The sequence below is a fragment of the Pogonomyrmex barbatus genome, unplaced genomic scaffold (genome assembly GCF_055798465.1).
Source record: "Pogonomyrmex barbatus isolate J1 unplaced genomic scaffold, ASM5579846v1 scaffold2, whole genome shotgun sequence".
Taxonomy (NCBI): Eukaryota; Metazoa; Arthropoda; class Insecta; order Hymenoptera; family Formicidae; genus Pogonomyrmex; species Pogonomyrmex barbatus.
Genome location: NW_028297116.1, coordinates 24,409,631 through 24,430,257, shown reverse-complemented (window position 1 = coordinate 24,430,257; position 20,627 = coordinate 24,409,631). Strand labels below are relative to the sequence as shown.

At 39.6% G+C, this 20,627-nt stretch overlaps 1 protein-coding gene across 5 annotated transcripts in view; it reads right to left on the bottom strand.

The window, feature by feature from the left end:
* LOC105429627 (Inwardly rectifying potassium channel 2) overlaps positions 1–20,627 on the bottom strand; it is a 241,099-nt gene that overhangs the window by 176,862 nt on the left and 43,610 nt on the right. The gene's annotated exons all lie outside the window — the stretch shown is intronic.

Sequence of the window (20,627 nt, the reverse complement as noted above, 5' to 3'; positions counted from 1 at the left end):
GTGAACATCATTCGGGTGGAGTATAATATCATCGCGGGTGCATACAATAACAACGAACCGGTTCACACGATACACGAGTTTTCTCCGAACGTTCCTCCGGGATATAAACTGTCAAACGCTCCGACGTCGGTCATTTACTTCCCGATCATCGCGCGAAACGTCACTGATATCACGCTTCGAATCGTGGATCAGGACGGACAATCGACTTTTGCGGAGAGGAGATAACGGTGCGACTTCACGTGCGACGACGAAAGCAGTAGAGAGATGCGCGAGAGTGAAAGATGCTCATTCTGAATGAGTCATACGCGAAGGAGACGCAAACGCTACATCCGCGATCCTATCGCGGAACGACGCGACGGAAGGTGCGCGAGGGAAAGGCGAACGAGTTGAACGTCGCAAACGTCGAGTTCTTAAGATCATTAAGTTTCGTCGTAAAGAATCGACATAGCGAACGACATTTTAAGTATCGGAGGTGCTCCGATCTTTGACGATCGTATCGTGAGAATAGAGACTCACACTTACAATCCGTATGCTAACACCACGTTCGGATACAGACGAGATACGAATACCTATACAGTAGCAGGATCTGTACACGTTGCCGTGCGAAAGTTTTCTGTACATCGAGGGAAAGTTCGCGACGAGAGAGAGCGCAAAGGAAGGTACGACGAAGGAAGGTACGAAAGCGAAGCTAGTCAATAATTGCGTCGCGTTTATGTTCGACGAGATTTGATACGAACTCAATTACGTCGAGATCGATAAGAGCAGAAACGTGGATTGGGATAACGACCTTGATGAAAAACTACGTATCGTTGAGCTACGAGAGAGATAGAGTTTTACAGAACTCCGAATGAGAAATCCCGCCTATAGCATTAGACGATTTCAACTTTTGCGTGCCTCTTAACGTACTCCTGCGAGAATTACAAGCGCATAGTGATAAACGCGCGGCACGAACTTTGATACGCGCACGCAATGATAACAATTGCGTTGTAACGCATTTGGCTCAGAGACCAAAGATCCGCTGTTGAGGGTATAGCGAATGCCGCACATGATACTGAACGACGTCAACAAATTGTCGCTTCTGCGAACATTGGAGAGCGAACGATATCTGAGCATAGGCTTTCGTTCGTGGGATCTGTACGAATTTCTTCTACTGCAAAGTACGATCAAGCATTCGTGGGCGGTAAAAGCGGTGACGCAATTGGAGAAATCACGATACGTGATCTTCGCGCTACAGATCGGAAAGAAAAACATACCATCGGAAAACGTTTCTAAATTCGACGATTGCAAGCTAACTAATGTAAAACTCTATTTGAATTCCGAGTTTTATCCCTACGACGATATGAACCTAGATTTCGAGCATAATAAGTTCGCCATGCTGTATGTATTTGAAATTTCGAAAGGCGTATTACGGGTGCGAGACTTGCGAATCGTTCATGACTATCACCAGATTTCTGCAATACGGTCCGCTCGTGGTCATCGATTGCTCCCGCCAAAACAAATCGATCAAGAGCGCCACCGTCAACGTTCGCGTAGAATTCGAATGCAAGGAGAACCGCCTAACACAACGGCTTATTGTCTCATTCACAATAGCCTGAGTATAACCCGTTGACGAACGTCGTACGTAAATTCACGTAAAAGAGGAAACCATGGTTTTCCTTTGGTATGCGATATCGATAAAAAACGTATAAAGAAGAAGAGCGGAGCGCAAAGATATCGAGTTTCCTCCGTCTCGCGATAATGTTGAACGTACGATCTTCGTCGATCTGCAAGGTTTTACCATTCGGGAGAAATTTACGGTTAAAGAAATGGCGATATTGAGAAATGGAAAGGAACTGACTCATCGAGTGTTTCAAGAAGCGATACGATCTGGAATCTTCTTACAAAGGCGGAGAAATCTAAAGCGTGCTGGGTAACCGCCAATCATCACGGCCTGCAGTAGAGCGATGGCGACGTCGCCTACAGATTCTCGAAACTCGTGATTCGAAGCGGCGTGTGCGACCGATCGCGAGACGCACTTAGACGAATGTATGTCAAAAGCTTGGAGAAAAAGAAGTGGTTGGAGGAGATTCTCGGTGACACCATCGCGGACCACGACATAATCGAGACTATCGACGCAGATTTCGAAGATATAGGGCGCTTGAACACCCTGGATGTCCGCGCCTTCCAATGCGAGCGTCACGCGAAGAATTGCGTCATGGAAAACGTGTGCAAGCTGTATGATTGATGGTCGAAACGACAGAAATGTGTCACCGAATTGTAATATCGCGTTAACGATTTATATCATATTATATTGTCACACTCGCGGCGGGTTTATTCGCGTCACTCTCACGCAAGAAAAAGAGGAGACGGTTAAAAAAGAAATACTTTATTAAGCACTAAGCACAGGAGCGATAACAAGAGCTTTTCACAGTTTAATAATAATTCGCCGTGACACAGCTCGCGCGCCGCGCCGACTCTCTCTCTAAAACAACGCTTGACAACCACTTGACGACCGCGTCGGCAAGGAACGATCTTCAGGCTGGAAATGTGAGAGCAGCGTCGAGCGAAACACTGCTCGGTCGTAACAATATCATATTATATCATATATATCAGATTTTTTAAACTATTAATTATATTATTCGTATCAAAAACTGTAATATCGCGTTAACGATTTATATCACATTATATCATATTATATATCAGATTTTTTAAAACTATTAATTATATTATTCGTATCAAAATAAATAGTATCGAGTTAATATTGAAAAATATAAATACTATATGTAGTAGTAGATATTCTATCGCTCGTATCACTTACATAAATGCGTGGGGAAGTACAAATAAAAACATTTTTTTAAATATCTCTTATTTTATTTCATCTCAATCTTACATCCCAAAGAACAGAGCAACGAGTTCGCAAACGGTAATGTCGTTACGATCAAAAGCATCGCTATCGCGTATGACTTTCGAGACGTTCTCTGTATCCTTAGCGGTGGACGCGATATCCTTGAAACGCGCCCATTTCGCGTCGATCTTTTCTTGGTCAACGAGATAACGGGTCAACGAGTCGGTTAACGCAATGCTCGAGTTCGAACATGTTATTCACCGTTTCCTTTGATATGGCCAAGCGAGCCGCGGGCGTTTCTAGGCGTAATATCATCAGGTTGTTGATTCTTCCGAAACGCACGGTCATATTTCCGATATGCGACCGGGCTGGAAAGGAAGGTTCTCCATTAGTACTCTGCAGATACTTCGAGAGAACGTGCCGAGAAGTTCTCTTCTCGGGTGACATCGAGATCTCCTTGCCATGATTATCTCCCAGAATAATGTTCACGCGTGAGGAACGTTCAAGAGTGATGCGAACTTGTATTCCGTTTTAGTCGAGGGATATTTTCGTTCTAGAACTCTGACTGAACTATTCGTACCACCGACGTTGTTATAACTCGACGCGATCGTCCTGTGGAGCGTTCTGTTTCTCTTCCTCGCGTCGTCGCTCTCGTCGACTCAATGCGTCTCGGAACCTTGCAAGTGTTCGATATCGTATATCTTTATGGAGAGATCGGAGAGATCGCGCGATACTGATCGTTCGTTTCGCTCGTAACCGTTTCGTATCCTTCGCTCTATACAATATATGAAAAATTCCGTTCCTCCTCCCTCTCCTCCTCTAAATCGTCCTCACGAAAATACGTTCCTTATCTGAGCGAATTTTTTTAGAAGAGCGCGCAATTGTTCTAACAGTCCGTCCTTTGGACACATAATACCAAAAATCTCCGCGTCGAATTTACCGGCCATAGTTACACTTCTGGTAAACTCGTTGTACTTGAAAAACTGTCGTTTAACGATAAAGCACAGATTACCGTCGATGTATCGAACGGCAGATGTTACGGCAGGTGGAAAATATCGTGTGCAGCGAGTTATGTCTGACGGCTATCATCGAGCAGTCATCGATCTCGGCTACGATCTCGTCATTGTAAATCGCGAACGTTCGTTCCGCATTAGTATTAATTACAGCGTTGATGTTAGGAGGAAGATTCATATCCATCAGTTTGTTCGGCCAATCCGATACCAACTCGAAAATCGGATATTCTGCCATGTAAACTGTATCGTCTACGAACAATACGAATTGGCTCGAGGGTCAATACGCGCCCACCAAACGCGTAAAATTATCGGGAAGGAAACGCAGATATTCCGTCAGTAACAACGATCTGCTGTAAGATTTTCCGTCGCCCCATAAGAAATGACCCAACGCGAGCTGAAAAAAATATACAATAGAAAAATTCGCATACTATTACATTACATTCGCATACTATTACATTTACTATATACTACTATGTGTAATATACTTACAAAATTATCTTCCTCTAAAAATTGATAGCTTACTGATTCATACACCCAAACAAGAGTGAAGGAATTGGAAAATCATGTTTGACGGATCACTGTAAAAGATATAAAATATCGTATCAAAAATATAAAAAATAAATAATATTTATCTAAAGATTATATATATATATATATATATATACTCACTTGCAATTTATTATTCTTAAGCGATCGATAAAAGATGTTTTAATAATGACATCTTGCACAGGCGCCGTACGCCTATCTGCTATGGTTATCCACTAAAAACAATATTAAATTATTAAAAAATTTTTTTACATTTAATCGTTTAATGCATTGGCTCCGCGGCGTCGATTCTAGGGCTTGACTTAAAATCGGATCGACACTGTCAATTGAGTAGTTTATTAAAATGATCTCTAAGCACACCAAAATTGATTCCATAGCCAATGTGTTAAATAAAAAGTAATTCGATACCTACTCCGTTCAACGGGTACTCTATCGTAAATACTTTGACTTCCCATTATCAATAATAATCATTATCAATAGTGTTTAGCACATCACACGAGTATTTGTCGTTCATTGTGTACGTCGTCGCGTTTATCGTGTTTAAAGAGATACTGACGAGTATTTTTTTCCCTAAAACGCGTTAATATGAGAGACGCGTAAATGATAACAAACGCTCTTATCGCGCGAATTAGATGCGGTTAGAAAAAACGCGCGATCCCCGAGAAAAGAATTTTTTCCTCATTTTTTCGAATCGATGATAGATCATCGAATACGAGAAACGTACACGATAGCGAGATCGCTCTCATCGAACGATCCCGAAAAGATAAGATCTCTCGTCGCGTGATTAAAAAACCAATGAACGACGATCTCATATCATTAAGAGAGAAAATAATAGAAGAAAGCGATAGAATAGAACAAATAAACGATAAACGAAATAAACAATAAAATAAACGAATCTCCTATCGCCATTGCGATCAAAGATTCCGGTAGCCACTCATATAAAATTATCTGAATATCCTTTTTTCTTTGTTCGTAAATTATTTGAACATCCTTTTTTCCTCATGAAGCGTCACTTTTTACCTCTTTCCTCTTTTACATTCCTAATAAAAATGACCTCTTGTTATTAACGCTCCTAGAACGATTTTTTTTCTCGCGCGACAGGAGTCTTTCAGAATAGGAATCTCTCGTCTCTCATACATTTCCGTCGCCCTCGGTATCGCTAATTGAAAACTTCCAGCAAATCGCTGACCCGCCTCTTCTAAGATATGTAAACAAACGAGAAAGGAAAAGGGAACTCCGTCTCTCGCGGTTAGTTAATCGCTGTAATAACGATGCGTATTAATGGCGATTCACATTTTTTATTTTAGCATATCGTACATATATTCATTTTTATTACTCAATATATACTTATACGTATTCTTCATATACTTATGCATATACTTATACGTATATTTATACATATATTTACATTCATGTTCTTATACTTATACATATATTAATACATTATTCTTATACATATATTTATATATTCTTATACATAGTATATACTTGCGCAAATTCGCACACTCTTCTACAATCGATCTCTCGCGACAATTCGCACAAGCCTTTTTTTATCGCATCATAACAATACATCCCTACTCGCTGTCGCACTTAACGTTTCTCGCTTCCCCGCGCATTCTCCTCAGATCGTCGGCGGCCTGATCTATCAATTGTCGCACTAACTCCTTTTCCGATCCGACGCGGAAAAATTGAACTCTCAATTTCGCCTTCTGTTTCCACCAGTTGCGCTTTTTCTTTTTTATTATATCCTTGACGTTGTACGTATAATCGAACCAACTCGCAATCGGTCCCTTTCTCGCGCGGAGATCTCGCCTCGAGCTGTCGCCCACCCTTCAACTTCGTCACGTATTGAATGAATCGGTCAGTCTCCCGACAAGGACGCGAACAACGCGTCTAAACCGCTGCCACAAATCTCGTCGTCGAGGTTCCTCCTCGCTGCATTCAGATGCGCTAGATACTTCCCGTACTCGTCGTCGAGTGACGATACGTATAGCGTTCCTCATACGCTCGGCCTCGCGTATATGCGCGATCGACTCCGTTCCTCGACGAAGCGCCAGATGTCTAGACAGAACGCCATCATCAGCCGCAAATTATACACCGTCAAATGCGTAAACGTCCACATCGCTCGTATCAACTCGAACGAGTTGATTGCGTCGCTATCGGCTTCCACCGATACCCCGTCCTCCTCTTCCCCGTCGATCGTCGATCATCTCTCCCGTTCCATCGTCATCGTGCGTTTCTCCTGTTCCATCACCTCGTGTTCCATCTCGAGAACTTGAACGGTTCGTCTAAGAGCGTTATTATCTCCGGATCCTTCAATTGATTCTCCGGAACTTTAGACTGATTCTCAATCTCGCAAACTAACGATACGTCATCGATACTCTTAGTCAAATATATGTACTCTAAGGCAGTGTCGAAGGCGCGCCAAACCACGGCATCCTCCCGACGAAAAGATGGCGTCGTCTCGAGACGCGCAAAGCTCTGTAGAAAACGCCGTCTAACCGCGACATTCTAAAAAACAGGATGCGCAGCATCCTTTCATCTCGGGATGCGCAAAGCTCCGTAGACACGCACGGACGCGCGCTTAACCGCGACATCTTAACAAAACAAGACGCGCGATATCCTTTCGTCGGATCCCGCGGATGAAAGAAACCATCCCCTAAAAGCAACACCGGGGAAAAAATTACCCCGACCACCAGGCCTACGACCGCCAGGAGGAAACCACCTCCGATTACCAGGCCTCCGACCGCTAAAAGGGAAATCATCCCTACCGACCAAGGAGAAAAAAATTACTCCGGCGACCGCCAAGGGGATCCACCTCTTCCCCTCGGGATCCTATAACCCCTCTCCCCTTCACCCTCTTCTCCCCTCCTGGGAGTATGGTGTCACCCTTGTTCGCCTACTAGTTGAGTATAAAATCTTATAAGAAAAGTGTTTTTAATTTTTTTTTCGTGTTCTACAAACGGAGATATTGCGACGCAAAGTTCAAATTAGTAAATTTTACGTCTTGGTCGTCGCCGTGATTTTCTTTTTTTTGTTGCAAGAAGTGCTAGTGAATACCTCGTATGAGAGCTTTCTCAGCACTCATTTTTTTTATATGTCTTTGATAGATTTCTTTTGTGTGAAATTATATGTATTAATAAAAAAATATAACGTGTGTCACATATAATAATAAATAATATATAGTTAAATATATTGTAATATATAATTACATATTTTTTTCGGAGTAATATCACACCCATGACCTATGTAAAAATTGTACAGGGAAAAATATAATATTTAAAAATGAATTAATATTGACAAGAGAAATATTTATCATTCATTTACAATTATTTTCAGAACAAAATGATAAATTAATAAAAATAGATCAATTTAATTTGCGTGCAGTATCAACAACTACAATATTAGTAGGAGGACAATTTTATGAGGTAATGAATGCCATTTTTCATCATTGATTTTTCATCATGGATCGTCTATTAAAAGTGGTCTTTATATAAATATATGTAGAGATGAAATGTCTAATGGATGAACATTGATGATGCGCAAATTAACAAGAAAAAATGATTTAAAGGAAAAAATGTGCATATATTTTTTTTAAAAAAGATTATTAAAAAATAATTACTGATTGTATGTGCTTTCTAGAAGACGTGTATAAAAATGTTTCAAATATGCTAAATAATAGATATTATTAGTCACTAGAAAAATGAGAGATATCTTAACAAAATTACCTTTTAAAAAAGGTAAAAAATAACGCCAAGTTCACGCTCTCCTTTTCTTATTAGATTAAATAAGTTTATTTGACCCCCTCGGGGTTACAAAAAATTATACATACTGTATTTAAAGACTACTTTAAACTAACCTTTAAAACTATTTAAACTAACTTAAAACTTAAATCTACGTCGTTCGCTCGCAACATCTCCGCTTCCGTCGCAATGATCTGAAGCCAGTAACCGTAAGCTAAAAATGCTAAGTCAGAAAACTGTGGCAGAATCTCCTCTCTCTCTCCTCCTCCCCTTCTCTCTCCTTCCTCTCTCTGGCTTCTTTCCCTCTAACTCTTCTTTATATCCCTCGTTCTTCTTCCCCTCAGAATTTTTAAACCTTTTCAATTCCCTTAACCATTCCTCTGCCTCCCCTCCCTTCCCTAATACTATCTCTACCATTTTTTGCCAACTTCCTCTCTCTCCATTTTCCACATTCCACCCAAACATGCTCCCAAGTCTACCTTTCCACTCCGCACCCTATACAATCCATCCTTCTCCCTTCCCTAATAAACTTCCTCCCTCACCCCCTCCTTAGTCTAAACTTCGCTATCGTCATCCACTTGCTTTCAGTTCAACTCTTTTTCAAATATCCCGGAAAACGCTCTCCTTTACCTTCCCGTATTATTTATTATATTTCGATTCCCGAATCCTCCGCCATCTTCCGCCCTTTGTAAGTTTCTATCTTTTTCCTCAAACTTTCTAAAATCCATGATTCTCTCTTCCTTCACTTCTTCCATCCTCCTCAACTCTATCCTTTTCTCTCCGAAAAACTTTTTGCCCTGTCTCTCTCTCCCTCCCCCCCCCTCTCTCTCTCTGCCCCAATCTGAGAGCTTCCCTCCCAATTTTATCTTTTCTCTCATTTCTAATATTTCCTCGCCGCCTCGCTCCTCTTACCCCTAATCTCTCACTCTCTAATCTCTCCTCAAAACTCCAAGTCCTTCTACCCGTCCTGACCTTCAATTTATCGTTTTGTAATTCCTCCCTCAACATGTATCCTGGCGTCTTCCAATCCATTCCCATCAACCATCAAATATCTTTCCTGTAACTTTTCTATCCTCTCCCTTTCCTCCAGCCCTAAATCTTCACCCCATACGAAATCACCGCCCACGCCAACGCGTCGAATAATCAGATCCTTTTCTTTCAATCCTCCTCGAACCTCCTCTTTCCAATCCTCCACACTTGTCCCATCACCGCAGCTCCCCTCTTTATTTTATCCCTTATCTGTGCATTATGCCCTTCACTTCTGTGAAACACGTATTCCAAATACTTGTAACTTCAGACCTCTTCCATCTCTTTTTCTCTCAATACCATTTTATCATCCTTCTTCTTCTCGCCCTTCCCAAATCTCAATACCTTTTTCTATATTTATCGACTGTCTTTTCCTTTATGTATCCCTCCAGTTTCGCCATCATTAAGCTCATCCTCCCTCCTCCTCCGCCAATAACATCAGATCACCCGCGTACACCAATATATATATTTTACCCCTCTTTAATTCAACCTCTCCTCATCTCCCTTTTCTCATGTAATTTTCCATGTCCACAATCAACAAATTAAACAACTCCAGATTCAACGAACATCCCGAACTCCCCGGGCCATTTAAAATGCTTCGTTTACATCTCCCTTTATCCTCACCTTATTCCTTCTCTCCCTAAATATGTCTTCACACTTTCTCACCAATTCCTCTCTTACCCCTCTCTTTCTCAACTGTAACACCTTTCTCAAAATCTCCCTATCCACAGAATCAAACGCGGCCTTCAGGTCTACGAAAAACGCAACCAATTTCCCCTTTCTCCTGCCAATTCCCTATTAACCAAGTAATTCAATACGTAAACATTCCCTATCGTTCCCATTCTTTTTCTGAAGCTCATTTGGTTCTGTGGTACCAGATTTCTCTCTTCTATCTCCCTCTCCAATCTCTTCCCTAAGATCATTACATACACCTCATATAAAGCCGGCACCAGCGTCACTCTCCTATAATCCCTTATCTCCTCTCCTTCTCTTCTTTTCCTTATTGGTACTATCTCCCATCATTCCACTCCCATCATTCCACTCCTCAATCTATTCACTTATCTTTCACACTCTATTGCACAATTCCCATACAAAACTCACCATTCTCTTTTCCAAACTTCCACATCTCGCTTGGAATCTCGTCCCTTCTCACTGCCTTGCTCTCCTTCAACCTCTCTATCGCCCTCACTACTTCCCTCCTCGATATCTCCGGCTCGTTATCTCCCTCCCTCCTATCTCCTCTAGCTCCTTTCATCACCTTGTCCTCCCAATAGGCCCTTAAAGTACTTAATCCACTCCTCCAACTCGATTCCCTCAATTATCCCCCTTCTCCTCTTCTTTTCTCTGTTTAACACCTTCCACACCTGCCTCCCCTCCGTCCTTACCTGCTTTGCTTTAGCTGTTTCTCGCTCTCTTCCTTCTTTTTTCTCTCACACATTCTATTATATACCCTCCTGCTTTCCCTGTATCTGTCGCTTCCTTCTTTCCCCATCCTTCTAAGTTCCTCCCTTTTGCTTACATTCCCTGCATTCTTCATCCCACCAACTTTCTTTTCCTTTTCTTATCCGGCCCCTGTCCTTCCCTTAACACTTCTTGTCTCCCCTCTTTTACTCTCTCCCAATTCATCTCTCTTCCCCCTTCTTCCTCTCTCCACACAACCTTCATTTTCTCTCTAAAAAGCTCCTTTCCTTCATTCATCCATCCTTATTTTTCCTTTTCCTTATCATTCCTCTTTCTTCTTTCCTCGTCATCCCCTCTAATCCAAATCACCACCGAAAAGTGATCTGAGTCCACCCTATCTTCCACTCTTAGCCTTTCTATTCTATCCTACATCTTTCCATTCCCTATCACATAATTCAGTGCTGATTCCCCCCGCCCTCCAGAATATGCCCATGTCTTCTCCCCGTCTCCCTTCTCGCACCCGTTAAAAGTATACCACACTACTTCCTCCAACTTATCTATTAACCACATACCCTCCGTATTCACCTATTCATCTATTCACCTATCATCTATTGACTTTCTCCTCTCCTATTCCACCATTCTCCTCTTGCCCCTGTTTTCGCATTAAAATCCCCTCCCACGTCCTTCTTTTTTTACCTCTATTCTCCGCCCCCCCCCCCCCAACTACATGTCTCCAAATTTCCCCATTTTTCTTACAAATTCCCGTTTACACCCCTATAATTCTCCATTCCTCCCCTATTTTACCAACTTTACCATCATTCTCTCCACCTCCTGTTGTGTCTGTCGGGTACGAGAGGAGTTCTTATCTAACGGGGAAGCAGCAGACAAACACTTCACTACACTTTTTGTTAAATAATAATATCGTTTATTCCAAAAGAATACTTGTTTTACAATTTTTTGGTTTAGATTTAATGCGACTTCAATTAGTCGAACTTTACTTACGTGATGGATGCTACTTGCGAACAGAGTTATTAGAATTATTCAACGCCGATTGAGTCTAGTGAGCCGAGTGAGCTAATTGATCTAAGTGAATCAATTAAGCTACTATATTCACCTTTGCTTCGCTTTTTATCGATCCGCGTGCACAAACATCGTTACGCGGCGTGTCTTCGAAACATTGTTTTGATTCGGTCAGCGTTTTGACACGGTGTTTTTTCGTGTCAGCATCCTTGCCAGACTGCACATGGATTCATTGCAATCGGCAAGGGCGCGCATTGTTCCTTTAAACTTACTTTAATATTACATTTTACAAATAGTCGAGTTAAGAATTCTTGGGATCTGGCTGGTCAGCAATATGATGGCAATATAGGTTTTACGTAACTTTGGTAGCGATATCCGTAACAATTCTCTCCTCTTCCTCAATCCCTATTCCCCTCCTCATCCCCATCATCATTCCCCCATCGTCCTTCCCTTTCCGTTTTTTCTTTTTGCCAACTGCACTTCCCACCTGTACTCTTTCGGCAACCTCCCTTTCACTTTCTCCCATCCCTTCCTCTCCACCCATGTCTCCAATAAAATCACTACATCCCAATCTGCTATCCTTTTCTAAAACTCCCCATCTTTATTCTCCAAACCCGCGATATTTCAGAAAGCGATTTTCAAATCCACTATCCCTAATCCTTTCGTTCTCCTCCGGCAACTCCACCTCCTCCCACTCTCTCCTTTATCTTTCCACTTCCTCCTTCCTTCTTTTCAAACTGTCATTCCCTCTTTCTAGTTCCCCGCTTTTCCGTCCATCCCTTTTCCCTAGTACGCCCTCCTTCTCTCTTCCGCCGAAACCCTCCCATCATCACCATTTCTTCTCCTTCCTTCCCTATCTTTCAGAACCTCCTCCCTCTCATCCTAAAACCACCACACCCTATCTATCATTACCCTGTCACTCCCATACCCTCACACATCTTTCCTCCGCCGATACTGCTTTCCTAACCTCCCTACCTCCCTTGACCTCCTCTCCGATTACGTCGTCATCTTCGATCAAAATTTTATCCCCTTCAAACCTTTCTTTTTCCCCATTATTTCCCGTTTGTTTCCTTCTCTTAGTTACTATAGCCATTCTCCCCTTCTCCTCTCTCTCGTTCTCACCACTCTTATTTCCTCCGCTTTCACGTTCGCCCCTATCCTCTTAAAAATCTCCTCCGCGCCCTTCCTTGTATCCCCTTCATCCTCCCTGGAACTCTTCACTATTATGTTATTCCTTCTCTCGTATCTCTCTATTTTCCCCTCTTTCTCTCTAAAACTCTAACACTCTCCTTTACCTCGTCGTCCTTTACCTCCTTTCCCTTATCTCCATCCCCCTTCCTGTCCCCAATTTGCAACGCTTTTATTCTTTTTTCCAACTCCTCTAATTTCTTTCCCTCCTCTCCCCTATCTCTAAACCTTTTTCCTCCCCAATTTTTCCTATACTCTTTTCCATCTTCTCCCTCTCTACCCTCCACTCTTCTTCTCTTTTTTCATTCCTTCTGTCATTCAAACTATCCTCCATTTTTTCCCAATTATTCTTAAACTTTTTCATCCATTCTGCCAGCGCTCTCATGAAATCACTTTTCCCTCCCTCCTCCTGGGCTTTCTCCGGCGATCTCAGAGTTTTTTTTGTTTCTCTGGAAGCAGCATTCCTCCTTTTCCCTTTTCCCTCCAACTGACCTTCTCGTTGCCTCTCCCTCCAACTCCCTTTTTCTTTTCCACATCTCTATAATCACCATGCTACACGTCTTTTCTCTTCTCTTTTCCCTTCTTTTGATCTTCTTTCCCTTTTCCCTCCTTCCCTTGTTATTCTCATCATTATCTCATACGCCATCTTTCTCCATTCCTTTCTCCACCCCAATTCTGCTTCGCCTTCCTCTTACTCCAATCTCTTACCTCCTCGTTTTCCACTCCTCCGATTCCTCTCTATACTATCTCCTTAGTTCATGGCTCATGCGGGTACGCTTTACTGCTTTTTGCTCTTGCGGTCTTCTCCAATTTCGCCTAATCTCTGCTTTCTTCCCAAACACTTCACTCCCTTTCCGCTCTCTCCTCGCCACCCAAGACGCGCAAACTCCCTAATCTCTCTCCTCTACCTTTGACTTTTCTCACTCTACTCTCTCACTCTCTTTCTCTCCCTCCTTTCTCTCTTTTTCCACACTTCCAAACTCTTCTCTCTCTCTCTCTCTCTTTCTCTCACACTCTGCCACTATCTATAAAGCCACGCAAACATATGATACATATTCTCGATTCACTCGCTTCGGAAACGAAAATTTTCCTCTTTTTTATTTATGTAAAAGAAGGAATTTTATTTAAAAATTTCCATCAAATGATATCACATCTTTTGTACCAAATAAAATTTATTACTAAAAAGACCTTTGTAGATGGAAATTTTTGTATAAGATTCTTTCTTTTACATAAATAAGAAAAGAGGTGCATGAACTTGACGTTACTTTTTATTTTTTTTAAAAGATAATTTTGTTAGGATAATTTGATTTACGCAGGCTGAAAATATGCATCTTTTCCATTTTTGTTCTTTTTTTTCAATTTTATTGCGACAATCTTTAATTTTCGGTTATGTTAAGGAAAACGTGGCTTAAATATCAGGAAATTATCATTAAGAGCAAAGTTCGTATCACTTCTTTAAAATTTTGCCTTACTACTAACATCTGTGCGCCGCACTTATATCGTTTGTTTAATTTTAAATTTAATTTACATGACATAACAACATTATCAATTTTGACCGCCACAAGCAAAGATTTATAACTTTTATTTTTTTTTTAAATTAACGAATAAGGGGCAATAAGAAAGGGGGCGCGATAAACAATGCGCAATGAACTTTATAAATCTTCTTAATTAAAAAATCTTCTTTATTCAAATCAAACGTTTCGGCTCTTGTATTGAGCTATCTTCAGTGATAAATATTGATCAGTAGATGCCGAACTCTAATGTGGCTTGATAAAAAATGTGTCGCCCACGACGGTTGCCAAATCGTGTGAGAGAGCAAATCTTTCCGTCTTGTCTCTGATAAAGAGGCACACGAATATGATTGGAGTAAAATTCTAATAATTTTAAGTAATATAAAATTTCTTTACTCACCACATTAAAGCCAAGCTATACATAATAGATCGTGTAAGCACAAAAAAGTTAAAAACGTTACAGAAATGTTAAAATCAAAGGTACAATTATTAAAAACATATTAGTCAAAAGACATATTAGTCATATACTGTATGAAGTCGAAAAACCGTGATGTGAAAAGAATTAAGTTGAAAATAAAAAACAAGCTAGAGGTCAAGAATTATATATAAAATTATAATTTGTCAAGAACATAGAGACATAAGCATGATGAAGGTATTCTGTATCCGTTTGTAGATTTAGCGTATTATTGTTTTGTAGTTTAATAAACAACATCTCCGAGATTAAACATTTACCACAATCACGTTCAGAGTCTAAAATTTTAACATTATTCCAAATAAACTCATGTCCACTTTCCATTTTGTGATCTGTAATAACCGATTTAGAGTTCGTATTTCTCCGAATATGACTACGATGTTCATTCAATCTCGTTTTTAGCTATCTCTTAGTTTGTCCCACATAACACTTCTCGCAATTCTCACATTCGATTTTGTACATTACATTTTTTTGCGATCCGGATTTCTGTCTTTATGTACATGGATTATCCCATTCAATTTACTCGTGCTGAAAAAGGTTGGTTAGTGTCTAGCTCATTAATCATTTTCTTGAATTTGTCCACGTTGGAAGAGTTAAATGGTAATGTGAACCATCTAGTTTTTTTATCGTTGTCAATAATTTCTATATCATTATTATGTGAGTCATTATTTTTAGAAAACAATTTTTTAAACCTTTGAGATATACAGTTGAGGATAAATATAAGGATATATATAAGAGGATAATCATTGCGTTGCTCTGCCGAGTGCTCTCGGTGGCTGCTCCCATCTCGCGTGAGAGTGCGCTCACACACGGAACGATCCCCGGGATGAGAGCGCTCGTCTTCGATCTCGAGGAGTCGCGTGAGAGCGCACTAGCACGGCTCCTAACACATCCTCCGGGAATGAGTACTCGCTCTCCGCCGAGCGTTCTTATTACTGCGGACAAGCGCACTCGACCGCGTTAAACGTAAGACCGTTTGCGCACCCCGTTAGATTAAGATTGTTCGTGTCTCTGCGCATTGTTAGATATAAAACTGTTGCGTTTCGCTCTTTGTTGGATTAAGATCGCTCGCGCCTCCGCGCATCATTAGATTATTGCGTTCCGCATCCCGTTAGATTAAGATCGCTCGCGTCTATACCGTTAGTTATAAGATCGCTGGCGCTTTTACGCACCGCTAGATATAAGACTGTTCGCGCCTCCGTGCGCCGTTAGTTATAAGACCACTCGCTCTTCCGCATTAGATATAAGACAACTGCCTTGTCTTAATTTACTTGCTAGTCCGAGTCTCTCAAACCTCCGTCCCCTGGTGTCCGGCGAGTGAAATCCGTGGCGTCGGAAAGGCGGACCGTTACAAATTAGAATTAAATGAAGCGTTTAAGAATCTTGAAACGTCAAGAGTAGAGTCTTTCCGGCTTAAGAGAAGAATTGCGCAGCACGTCCTTCAATATATATATTCTCAATTTTATTTGAGACAGGTACTCTCGCTCGGACATTTTTCTCGCATCGAGTTCGACAAATTGAAGAAAAAAATGAGGTGATTAGATGAGAGATATTCCAGAGAAACTGTCAAAAAATCAAGCCATTGAAATACACTGTTTCGCCTGCTACGGAGGATTCCGTTGCAACAGTTGAATTTGAAAGAATGATTTAGAAATTTTCGAAGGACAATGTTGATAATTGTCAAAAAAAGTTGAGTGCCATTGATTCCTTGTCCTTTGATTCCGATCACTATCTTCTCTCAACACCATCAGAAAAGGATGTTTCATTACTTCTCCTCAGTTACCATCCTCGAAGAAAATCAACTTTTCCTATAGTTGAGGGAAAACTTTGCATTTACGCCCTGTAATATGGCTAATGTGATGTTTCAACTAATTAAAAATATTGAGTATAACACCAAAAAATTCTCTGATGATATACAACTTGATATCAGAAATCGTTTCATTCCCATTATCAACAACTTAGTTTCGGGCATTTTGTAACATAACCTTTATCACCTAGAACTCTTCAACTTATATAAATTTACCAAATCTTTCTTAAAAAATAATCCCATTGTTACACAAAGACAGATAAGGAAAATATTACGGTTGCTCTAGATAAAGAGGCTTATATTAATAAAGTGACTGGAATGCTTGAAGATGAGAACACCTACATCAAATTAAAAAATTAAATTCTACGAGGAAGTTAAGAGTTTGCGTAGTCTTTTAAAGAAATGGAAGGACTCTGAATTTATATCTCCGGTCACATACAGAATACTTAATAACAGTGATGGGATAATGTCGAGAGCCTACAGCCTATCCAAAATACATAAGAAGTGTTGCCCTTTTAGAATTATTGTTTCATCTACAGATAGGCACAGGGTTATAGTTTAATTTCTCTTGATGTGCTTTCATTATTTATTATTGTTATTCTCGATTTGGCATTATTAAACATGGAAAAGAGATGGAAAGAGATTTCGGTGGGGTGCAACATATCGAAGGATGAATTTATCAAAGGGGTGTCTTGTGTTTAACTCTAATTTTTTTGAAAAATTTGATGACACTATTTACAAGCAATCCCTTGGGACTCTTATGGACTTTCCGCTTTCTTCCATCATTGCAGATCTAGTGCTGAGCGATTTAAAAGAGAGAGCGCTTGAGAAGTGCGGGGTGCCAATCCCTTTTTACTTGCGATACATAGATGAGACATTGCCATGGCTATTTCGTCTATTAAAATGAAAGACATCCTCAACATTTTCAACTCTTTCCGAGATTACAATTCACCCTAGAAGAGGGAGGAAAATCTCTTAATGAATGTATGTATCAAATTAAATGGCAATATCATTGAAACTTTGGTACCAAAAACTTACATTCTCGGGAAAACTTAACTTTTTACCTCTCTCCCAAAAACGATCATCATTGGATGATCATTGGTATGATTGATCGGGCATTATTACCATCACACCCAAAATACCATCAAAAGAACATAGAACGGATTGTTAGCATTTTAAGAGATAGTGATTCCCTATAGATATCCTCTAGACTTTATTTTTAACTCTATTAACTTACGTTTGAAAAAATTTTTAACATCGACAATTAACGTCACCCCTAAAAACAATAATATCACAACTTTGGAAGGAGAATTTAAAAAATTCTCATGATGCCTTTTATAACACAGATTGTGGACAAAATGAAAAGAGCTATCGACGGCTTAAATTCTAAAATCTTCTTCTTTAGTTGTAATAAACTTGGAGGATTATTCAAAGCACAAAAAGATCCTCTTCCAACCACACATAATAAAAATGTAATTTATAAAATCTCATGTAAGAACTGTAATGCATCTTACGTGGGACAGACATCTCGACAATTAAAAACAAAGATTTCTGAACACCGAAATCACATTAACAGAAACACTGCTACCTCTTCTGTTATTACAGAATACAGGATATAATCATGAATTTGATTGAAGACGGAGGATGTTAAGATTCTAGATAAGGAGCGTTTTCTAGGAAAGAGATGTCTCGGAAATGTTATATATTAAAAATCAAATAAACAGCCTCAACCTACAAAAAGATACAAAATCCTTACATCATGCTTACACATCGATCATAAATAAATTGTAAATGTTTTCTTATCACCGTTTGTTCATCTTTGTTTATGATTCATGTATTATATTTATCTTTATAACTGTTTTTTAATCATCATTTTATTGTCTTGATTCGTGGTGACCACATGTGCTTTTTTTTTAATTCTGTACTGTTATGTTGTTGTGTCGCCTATCATTATATTTAATAAATGCGTTTTATCTGCCTGATTGCGATTTGGCTCTTGAAGTGTTTGACAAAGAATTGGATATGTGTCTATGTGGTGAGTTATCAACGCGTTGTTACTTTGAATTTTACTTCTGATTCTTTACATGTTATGTCCAAAATTACATTCACATAAGTAATCTGTTGTTGACCTTATGCTACTCAGCTTGGAAACCGTTGTGAGCATCTACCATCATCCAAGTCTACAACTAACTGCTGCCACATAAATATTTAAAATAAATCATCATAGTTATACATATTTCAATTTGTAATATCTCGAGTTTTTTATTCAAGCTTTTTTTATTCTCACTAAAGATGGCTTAATATAGAGCCGAAACGTTCGAACTGCTTTTATATTCGATTTTATATTAAGAATTTTTTATCACGGAGTTAGATGTATGAATTATGTTTTATTAAATTACCATGCACCAATAACTGCATTTGACTCTAATTTGCCTTCTAATTTGCATTTTTATTGAAAATTCTTAATTCCTCAACATCCAAACACTCAATATCCGCTTCATCATGAAAGTAGAAGAAAATGGAGGATTCCTTTCTTGATGTATTAGTGATTAAGAAGACTGACAATTTCTTAGGCCATCAGGTATACAGAAAATCGACACAGATAAATATCTGCATACGGAATCACATCATCACCCAGTACAAAAACAGTCAGCAATCAATTCACTTGTACATAAAATACTCATTGTTTCTAAGAATTGTCTCAAAGAATATTTACAGACAGAATTCAATCACTTGAAATTAACCTTGCAATAGAATGGATACGATATAAATAAAACCCCTAGCTCAGTAGGAGTGTACAAAATACTTTGCTCATGCGACAAAGTATACATTTGGGAAATCGAAAGAAAGAACATTAATGCATTAATGTCAGATTAAAACACATCAAACATTATGAGAATACAATATTGAAACAGAACATCAAATATTATTTGATAAAATAACCACAATAGCTATGACTATCTCGTATTTCTCAAAGAAGTACAAAGTGACCATAGAGATTCAAAAAGATCACGACAACCTAAATAGAGATAATGGCTACAATATAAGATATGAACCGTTCTTTCGCTTGACCGAAAATGTCTTCCCCTATTCACTCCCTTCTCTTTTCATTATATTTTTAAACCTTTCTTCTTTGTCTTCTTCTCTCATTTTTTTTACTCCCATTATTCTTTCTTACAGGGAATATAAGAAAAGCAGAGAAACAGCATATTATCAGGCTACTCCTTGCCTAAAGTGAACTGCAATGAAACATAGCAGTTAACATTGTATGATGACACGGATAATAGTCATAAACATATTAAGAAAAAGAGAATAAAAAGAGAGGATGTGTGTCACATCAGGATCCGACGAACCAGTCGTAAAAATTCATAATTATTATTTTTGTGAAAAATATCACCTCAGCCAGGAATCGAACCTAGATGTCCTGCTTACCGAGCAGATATCTTGTCCTTTCGACTACAGAGGCATGTGATAATATTTATCGCATAATAACGTGTTCAGAATAACACGTTAAACAATCGAATGTCATACACATATATACATACAGGGTGATTCAGATTAACCATTTGTCTTTAAAATGTCATTATTCCTGAATCGATTCTAAGATGATTTTTCCTCTATCAAATTTTTATCAGAAGCTTAATTTTTGAATTATGAGAGAAAACAGTTCGCGAATTACGAACCATATAAAGAAGATAGGCAGGAGCAGTGCAACTCATTATTCGACGCGGGCGATTACGTGAGAGACTCGATGCAATCAGCTGATAGCTACATGCGAGTATTGACACATGCATGTCTTGCATCTTACCCCCCCCCCCCACACACACACACACATACACACACACACACACGCATATGCAATCACCCGCGTCAGACGCCCGCTGAGTTGCACCGTCCCTATCTATCTTCTGTATGCGGCCCGTAATTCGCGAACTGTTTTCCCTTATAATTCAAAAATTAAACTTCTGATAAAAATTTGGTAGAGGAAAAGTCTTAGAATCGACTCAGGAATATGACATTTTAAGGACAACGGTTATTCTGAATCACTCTGTATATTAAATTATATATATATATAT